The 9,031-nt window shown below is 32.5% G+C and overlaps 1 long non-coding RNA gene across 1 annotated transcript; it reads right to left on the bottom strand.

The window, feature by feature from the left end:
• Positions 1-5,367: 5,367 nt before the first annotated feature.
• On the bottom strand, positions 5,368-7,781 carry LOC132599495 (uncharacterized). The gene is made up of 2 exons (XR_009566841.1): positions 7,674-7,781; positions 5,368-6,001 (listed from the first exon to the last, which is right to left on the bottom strand). It is a non-coding gene; the product is annotated as an uncharacterized LOC132599495 (long non-coding RNA).
• Positions 7,782-9,031: the final 1,250 nt, after the last annotated feature.

Below are 9,031 nucleotides of genomic sequence, written 5' to 3' on the forward strand. Positions count from 1 at the left end.
TTGGCAATGAGTCACATTGACCCAAACAGAAGCTCCCACAGTTGGTGTTTCCCAATTGGAAGATAACTCATTCAATATTTTGTGGTAAAATTTTATTCGCACTCGGCGTTTACCTCAATTATATTAATTTATCATAATTAAGTTATCAACTAAAGTGAAAATAGGTGCCATATTAATTAGCAATGATTTTAATAGTAACAAACTAAACAGTACATGTAGATAGAGGTGAAGCCAGGATTTGAAGTTTATGCGTTCAAGATTCTAAAATTTTAAAGTTATTTTGTTTCAAATTAATAATTTGTATATATTTAATATTTTTTTGATAAATACAGGGTTTGGATCAAAGCAATTAGATTTGGTCAAATTCATAACCCAAGCACTATTTCCGCCCCGGTATATAATTAACATGTATTATAAACTTATTAAATTGATACTTCAAATGCTGAATACGTATAAATTTCTACAGATCTCAATATATCTGTTCCTTGAATTGAACAAAAAAAAGAAGATCGTCTTGAGTCTCGATCAAGTTAATATTTTTCCAAGAAACCTGTTATGTACACAAATATAATTAAATCATTAATACTGAATTTATACTTCAGCTCGACTGACAGTGTTTGGTCATCTGCAAGTTTGTGATTTACGCTAAACTTCAACAACATTTTCTTATGTGTTCAACTACTACACAACAACAACAACATACCCAGTGTAATCTCACGAGTGGAGTCTGGGGAGGGTATGATGTACGCAGACATAACCTGAACCTTTATGGGGTAGAGAGGTTGTTTCCGATAAACCTTCGGCTCAATTGTTCAACTACTACACATTAACAATAAAAAAAATAAAAAAAACCTTACACTGTCATGCATATCACTAAAAGACTGATCATTTCAGGCACTGGCGGAGCCAGGAATTAGGCGAAGAGTGTGTAAATTTTCTTCTCACTTGTGTTAAGGGTGTGCAAAATCGAATATATACTCATACTAGCGAACATTTAACCTATGTATACCGTGTCTAAAGTGGCTCCGCCCATGATTTCAGGGAAGTTTATTACGTAAATCTTTTGTTTATGAAGGAAAAAAAAAAAGATGGTTTACGTTGGGGAGTGTCAACAAGAATATTTCAAATGTGACATTTATTATTAATAATAATAAAAAATAAAACAATCCTCAAAAGATTTTATGGTTTGCATCAGTTGGCATTAAGGGCAATTTGCACGATTGGCCTTTATACGGACTGGTCTTTAATTTTTACCCCTCAATTCGCTGGTCTTTAATCTTTGTCCTTCGCTTACAAAGGTGGCCGAAAATACCTCATGTTTCTGGGTTCGAAACCTAGTAGAGTCAAAAATAACAATAATTTTGCAAGACATAGGTTTCTATGAACCTATGCCTATTCAGGCGAAGTTACATGGAACATATGCCGGAGACAGCAGACTTTGCCTTGTAAGGCAAACTTTGCCTTAAGGCATGACTAAAAGTCTGCCGGAGACGGCAGACTTTTTACAAAAGCCTATGTATTGCAAAATAAGGTTAATTATTTCTTGATTTGGTAAGTGGACACTCTTTTTTAACCAAAAAATAAAGGTTATAAGTGGACACTCTTTTTTAATCGGGGGGCGTATCATTCAGTGACACGTAAAATATGTATTGTTGATATGTCTTCATAATTATCAAAGTTTATTAGTTACCTAATTAGATAATCTTTAGACAAAAAAATATTTATGAAGGGGAAAGTTTGGTAGGAGAATTAGTAAATTCCGGAGAGAAACAACTGACTCGACATTCTATAAAGTAAGATGAGTTAAATTATGTAAAATAATTATAACTCGATGAAAATTATAAATTGAGAAATATTGATATTTTTATGAATTTGTGAGCATATAATATCTTTATTTATCAGAATGGATTTCTTTTGGAGTATTAAGTTTTAATTTCACTCATGATATTTCATGCGCCAAGAGTTTATGCTAGTTAAATTTGATGATTTAAGCTTAGTTTTAGACGAAATTAAGGAAAAAACTAAATTCATAAATTAAATCTCAAGAATCAATTTAGTCGTCATATATAGTTTATGCTTAAAATATTAATACTCGGTTAAATTGCATTGTATAGTACTTTTTAAGGGGATCTATTTTTACCTTGTTGGTGAGGGTTCGATTCCCCACATTGTAATCTCCTCCTCCATTTCTTCTTCCCCTATGTAATAAAAAAAGGTTTTAAAAAAAATTATTACTACTTGTAAAATTGTTGCATATCTAAATTTTAATTTTAAAACACTAAGTTGATCTAATTCAATTTAGCTTCAAAGTTTAGTCAAATTGATACTCGAGAAGCGAAAAGCGCCACATAAATTGAAATGAAGGGAGAGTATTTAGTAAGATCTAATATATGTTCGAGTTGAAAACGAAATAGTGACTCCAAAATTGTCTAAATTTTATCAAAATGTATAATGACAAATAATGTAAAAGGTAATCTAATCTTAAGTTTGGACACACCCTTAAGAAATCACTTACTCTTAGAAAGGAAAAAGTATTTTCACTAAATTACGCTGGATTAATTCTACCAATTTAATATAGATTCTTGGTTATGTAAAAATTCACTTATCTAATAAAGATAATTTTGAAAAGCAAACTATTGATACTTTCTTGAATATAGATAATTACTATTTTTCGGACTAAATATAACACTTAAAAAAATACCGGATAGTATAAATCGAAGAAAATAAAAGGCAATAAAGATTCATACAAAGTTACTGACAATATCCAACGATTGACACACATGATTGGATAATGTTTAAAAAGAAGACGATCTTTTTATGAAGAAGCTAGTTTGGAAGGGAATTAACAAATAATAAAGGCGCACACATGTGATTAAATATTCTACAAATTAAAAAAGTTTATCAGCATGCAATTAATCATAACTCCATGAAGATCATAAATTGGGAACATTTGGCATTTTTATGAATTTATGAGCATATAATTTCTTTAGCAATAAATAGAAATCGATTTCTTTTGGTATTTATTACTTTTTCACTATGAATTCCATGTGACAAGGAGTTATGCTTGTTAAATGTGATGATTTAAGCTTCGAATCTCAATGTTCTTATAAAAACTAGTGAACAATAAATAAGTATATTTTAATATAAAGACCAATTTATTGTTAAATTCACAAAGTTGTACATTAAACAATTGAAGATTTTATAAGTTGTTAATCAGAGAACTTACAATGTTCTTGCGTGCAATACATGCTTTACTTAGGGTAACATCAAATTTGGATAGAGTATTATTTCGTTATTAAACAACTACGACATGATTGAAAAACTTAGACGTAAATACGGGTGAAGTTAATCAACTTTCCCTCCTAATTAATTTTTTTAAGCGGCGTTTAAAACGATAAAATGACAGATAATTTGAGACGGAGAGAGTAGCTAATCATATTGTTCGTTCCTGCTTTTCATTTTTCGGAGACATCAATTTTGAAATTTGTCTTCTTTTTAAAAAAAAAAAAAAATTGTGTTAGAACATTATACCTAAATTTATATTTTCAAAATAAAAAAAGTTACACAAAAAACAAGAGCAGAGAATTTAAAAATAATTTCAGAATTCACCGGGTGAAAAATATCTTCTCCAGAGTAATGTTAAATGTCAAATGAATTCGTCACATTCATTTTTTTCCAATCTAGTTATACACCGAAGTTTTTTAATTTTTACCAAATTGTATGTGGCAATGTTAGTAATAAAGAAGTAAAGTCGGGGTAAATATGAAATATAAAAAGAAGCTATGGTCATGTCACCAGAAAATAGTTAGTTTGAGGGATTGCATATTACCGAAAAAGGCTTCAAAGTACTTTGTTTTACTCCAACACACTTTAGTGGTTTGAAGCAATAAAGGGCAGAGATAGGGGTAAATTTAGAAGAGCAAACTTTTTAGTTGGCTATCCTAGTTGCAATGTAACCTGAGGACGACAAAAATAGTTCGATCCTCCTTTATTACATATACTAGATAGCCCGTGCCCGTGCAAGGCACGGGCGTTTTACGTTAAACTAATGAGATCAAAATAAAGAAAACATATTATGGTTCGTTGTATATTATATTTGTTTGGGGAACAAAGCTATACAGTGTGCTTGCTAGAAAGACAGAAATAGTGAATTATAGGTGGACCAACATAATTTTGGTAGTTGTAACTGATAACAAATTCAGCTGTGTGTCCAAATCTAATGGTAGGTACAAAGCATAAAAAGAACATGCAGCTCTAACTAAATGCAAAGAAAAGAGCATGTAACTGTAATTGACTTTTATCTTGCAGCAGATAATGAATTCGTAATGTTTCTCATGAAACTAAGAGCAACCAGAAGTCTAATCTAAAAGAAGATGTGAACCTCTATATTCAGTTTGCTCTTCCTTGAGAGGATTTTCAGTTTCATTTTAAGCAATTTGGAGTTCCTCAATTTAGTTCTTTATTGAATTCTCAAGTTTAGTTAAAGAATTCAACAAAATAAGATAGAGGAAAGGAAATAAAGTAACAGATGACAAGAGACAATATAAAGATGACAAGAGACAATATAAACATACTTCACAACAAACAATATCCAACAATGACTTATAACTCGGAGAGTACTCAAAAGCTTCAGCAACAAACTTAACTCTTGGGACCCTTTCAATAGCATCATTAATTTGGTCACTTGGATCTTCCGAAATTCCAAAAAGAAAAAGCCAAATTATCGAGAATATCTGATACCTTAAAGGAACCCTCACCTGCAAAATTGTACCAGTAAGAGCCTAATCGGTCATAAGGATGTGTCTTGTTTATTGCTTATGTGAAGACTATTAAAGGAAGAATTGTTCTTCCACTTTTTGTCTGTCAGCTTTTCAAAATTGCAGCACACCCCTATTCTACCTTTTAAAACATGAAAGAACTATGACACGGGCACTGTTCAATTAATTTTTAAAATTCTCAGCATAGGATTTATGTGCACTTTTATCAACTCTCAATGCAATTCTAATATGCGAAATGGTCCAAGCATGTAAATATAAAAGGTTCTTACTCCCATGTAGTCTAAATGTTGTCTTTCTTATTCTTTTTCAGTTCTTTATTTTCATTCTTTATACCAAGAATAATTAGCATTATACATTTTATTATTTGACATAAACATGTCCTGAGTATTGACCCACAAATCATAATTAATCTCAGAAGAAAAAGAGATCCACAAACAATGGGCTTGTATGCAAATAGAAGTTAAAGGTGAAATTTCTGTTGGACTTGAGGATAATTGATACTACCACAGTTGCACATTCCTACGGAAATCACGCATCAAAATAGTTCAAGTTGCAAAGCAAATAACTAAGACATAGACATGCAACAACAGAAAAATAAGCTTCTCCTTGTCTATTTCTTTAGCTAATAATAGAGCAGCTTCCTATGGTTCAAGTAGTATAAGAAAGTAAGAGAACATATCTGGCATATATATATCATCTCTATGTATTATTTGAAGGTATCAGCAACTATTGTAGAGCCATCTCCTGATGCAGTAGGCACTATTTTGTTGGAGGACATTTTATCAGATATTTTATCTGCATCATTAGCACCCCCTGATCTTTCTCTAATCAAGAGCACCTGTCACCTGTCTCCATGCCCCGAACTTCAGCAACGATTAGCAGTATCATCATTACCTTTTTCGAGAAATGGAAACTTTTCCATAGTTCTAGGAGCCATTTGGACATGTTAAAAAATTCTCATCAAACAAACGCAACCTTTAGATCTGGGCATGTTTTGGACCAAAAACATTGCCTCAAGGCTTAAGCTCAAAAAGATAGTATCTCGACTATCAGAATCACCAAACATACTTGCCTGTTTTTTTCTGAAGAGGGTTGTTGATTTGGTAGATGGAGAAATCATAGGCCAAGCAGAGAGGGAAACCACCCTCCAAGAAATCCCTTCTCCCTGTTGGCCTCATTCTTTATTCTGGGTTGAAATTCCATCCACTGTAGACAGCAAAAACCTGTAATTTATAATAAAATAAGTGATGGTGAGAGTTCGGAGCAAAAGATAGTATTACAGAGAGAGTGAGACCGAAACAGACACAGTACATACACACACATACTTACAAAAAGGAGCTATTGATTAGATTAACGAAGAAATCATTGGCATCACGGATTCAACACCGTGATGGCTGCAAACCTTTGGCATGTTACAATAGATGCTAACAGGTCGCTCTTCCATGCTACGGCTCAAATTATGTGGAAGCTTCATTGCATTTTCTAAGAAGAATTTCATCATATAGCCCCGTGATAGATTTATTTATTTATCATTTCTCAGTTGGTTAGAGCATGTGGTTATCTTGAACTTCTGTGTGATTGGTTTTAGAAAATTTTGTAAGCCTTTGATATAACTTTCAACACAAGATTGTTATATATTATAAAGATAAATCAAATTTCTCCGACGATATGGAGCAACCAAATTAGAAAACGGAGTCAACAAAATCTCTATATTTTCATTATAGTCCTGCTTAGAGCAATGGTTTCATGGGAACAACATCAAAACTAAGATCCTACTTTATATATTACCAAATTCCAAGTGTAGTAAATTTAGTCCCAAAACTCAACAAAAAAAAATAAACAGTGTATTCTTCAACCGGGTTTGTCATTTCAAAATTTTATAATTTTTGATATTTTGAAGCAAACCCACCACCAGAAAGGTAAGCAAACAAACAGAAAGAATAAGAAGAAAGGAAGCAACCAAAAGAACCCACCAGAAAATCGAAAGAAGCAGCAGACAATAGCTCAGCAATAAATGGAAAAAAATTCTCAGTTGGTTAGAGCGCGTGGTTATTAACCACAAGGTCGAAGGTTCAGTCCCTTCCAGTAGCTTTTCTAATCATATATGTTCACTTTAGGGCTCAGATTTTGCTATTCTACAAACAAGCAAAGGGAAAGCAACATCGCCATGGCTACAGACACCGGTTCGCAAATGGATGCTATACCGAGTCGCCCTGCCAAGATACGGGGCATATTTTCTCAATGCGGTGAAGTAGATTATAGCCTAGAAAGAAGCAAATCATCATCACAGCCCAATTTCAGATCAATCTCAGTATTTGGAGGAGGACTTTGTGGTTATTCTACTTATACTCATGGGGAGTGGATAGTTTTAAGTTATGGGTAATGAAAGACTATAGTGTCAAGAAATCTTGGAATAAATTGTTTAAGATACAAGGTGCTGATGTTTATTCATCTCCATACAGATATATAGATTATTCAAAAACAGAAGAAAGAACACGAACAGAACTAAACAAAAGGACCACTCATTGTAGAACTAACCATAATACATAAAAGAGGCTCAGATTAGCCTAAAATTATATCAGAAAAGGGGCTAATTCGCCATGGCTGCAAAAAACGGAGGCCTTTGTGAGAGCGCATAAGAACCAACCTCACAAATTCCCCTGCCTTTGCAGGGGAAGCAGACAAACAGAAAGAATAAGAAGAAAGGAAGCAACCAAAAGAACCCATCAGAAAATCGAAAGAAGCAGCAGACAATAGCTCAGCAATACAATAGAAAAAAAAAAAAAACCAAAGAACATTGAAGAGAGAGTTCATGAAAATTCTGACAATAACAATGAATTTAAACCGTAAAATTGGTAAATTTGAAGAAAATTAGGGCAAGAGGGGGAAGCATACCTCAAGGGTGAAGACGAAGATGGATACTTCCAGAGACATGAATTGAGGGTGAAGACGAAGATGGACAGTTCCAGAGGTTTTAGAGTGAGGAAAAATCTAGGATCTGCGTAGGATGTATGTAGAATGAAAAGGATCTGTGTAGAATGTACGTAGAAGGAGAAAAAAAGTTGGACCGGATAAAATTACCGGAATATCCTTCGTCGTCCCATAGACTCACTCTTATTATATAGTTAAATATAAATAAATAAATAAATAAATATACAGTAATAATAATTAGGAATCTTGGATTCACTTAAGTTAGGGTTTTCTGAAGCTCCCATCAGAGAAGAACAAGGGACGGAAGGAATTTTTAGGTTTAGAGGGATTGGAATTTCGACCCATAATATAGGGAAAAGTTGGGCTTTTAATTTTTTCAGATCTGATATATTTTGTATCTAAGTTGATATATTTTGTAAATAAGGAAAATTATCCTTATGGCTTGTAATATATGATATTAACAAGTATTAGACTATGTCATTTTCCCTGTATGGAATTTGGGCCCTTTCCGTGATATATTTCATTGTACACTCCAATCTTCTTAAATTAAAAACAAAAAAAGGTGCTAATATGAGCACAAAGGTGAAATTGTCACCCTCTTTTCAATTTAAATGTTTTTGTTGTGATTCTCAGAGAGTTAGAATGATTTTTCTATTACAAAAAATAATTTAATGACTTTCGGTGATACTTGAACAAAGTTAAGTGATTTTTTCATCACAAAAAATAAATTAATAATTTCGGTACAATAAAATAACAGGTGAGCGACCATAAGAAAAATTAACTCGTCTTCCTATCTTGTCTGAACATGAAAAATTTAAGTAATAGTACATTTACAAGCAAATTCGATTGAATCTTTTTCTGAAATACAAAACCTCACCATATCTTCATTTGTTTTTAGTTTCTTCTTCTTTTGGTGATAGCAATTTATTTATGGGCTTTTAACACATTTGGCCGCTCGACCAATTTAATTTCATCCATTAGCTAATATGTACAAAATATGCATTAATTATGTATAAGATATGAACATACAAAAATTATATATTTATCAGCTATTATTTTGATGGGCGGCTATATAATGTAAAATTTTCTTTCATTTATAGATCAAATAGGCCACAATTCCAAAAACAGATTAAAGAACTTGGTCGACAGTATTACTATCAAAACAAAAAGTAGCTCAGGATTTATGCCTAGGTGAACAAATAGAAGGTTGAGCAGTATGCATCTGTCTATTTCATTTCAATTTAGTTTTGATGGCTACATTTTGTTTAAAGAGTACTTTGGGGCTATGTGGCTCAAACTCGTCAAATGTCGACGGGTGCATG

Source organism: Lycium barbarum, chromosome 6 (assembly GCF_019175385.1).
Source record: "Lycium barbarum isolate Lr01 chromosome 6, ASM1917538v2, whole genome shotgun sequence".
In the NCBI taxonomy this organism is placed as follows: Eukaryota; Viridiplantae; Streptophyta; class Magnoliopsida; order Solanales; family Solanaceae; genus Lycium; species Lycium barbarum.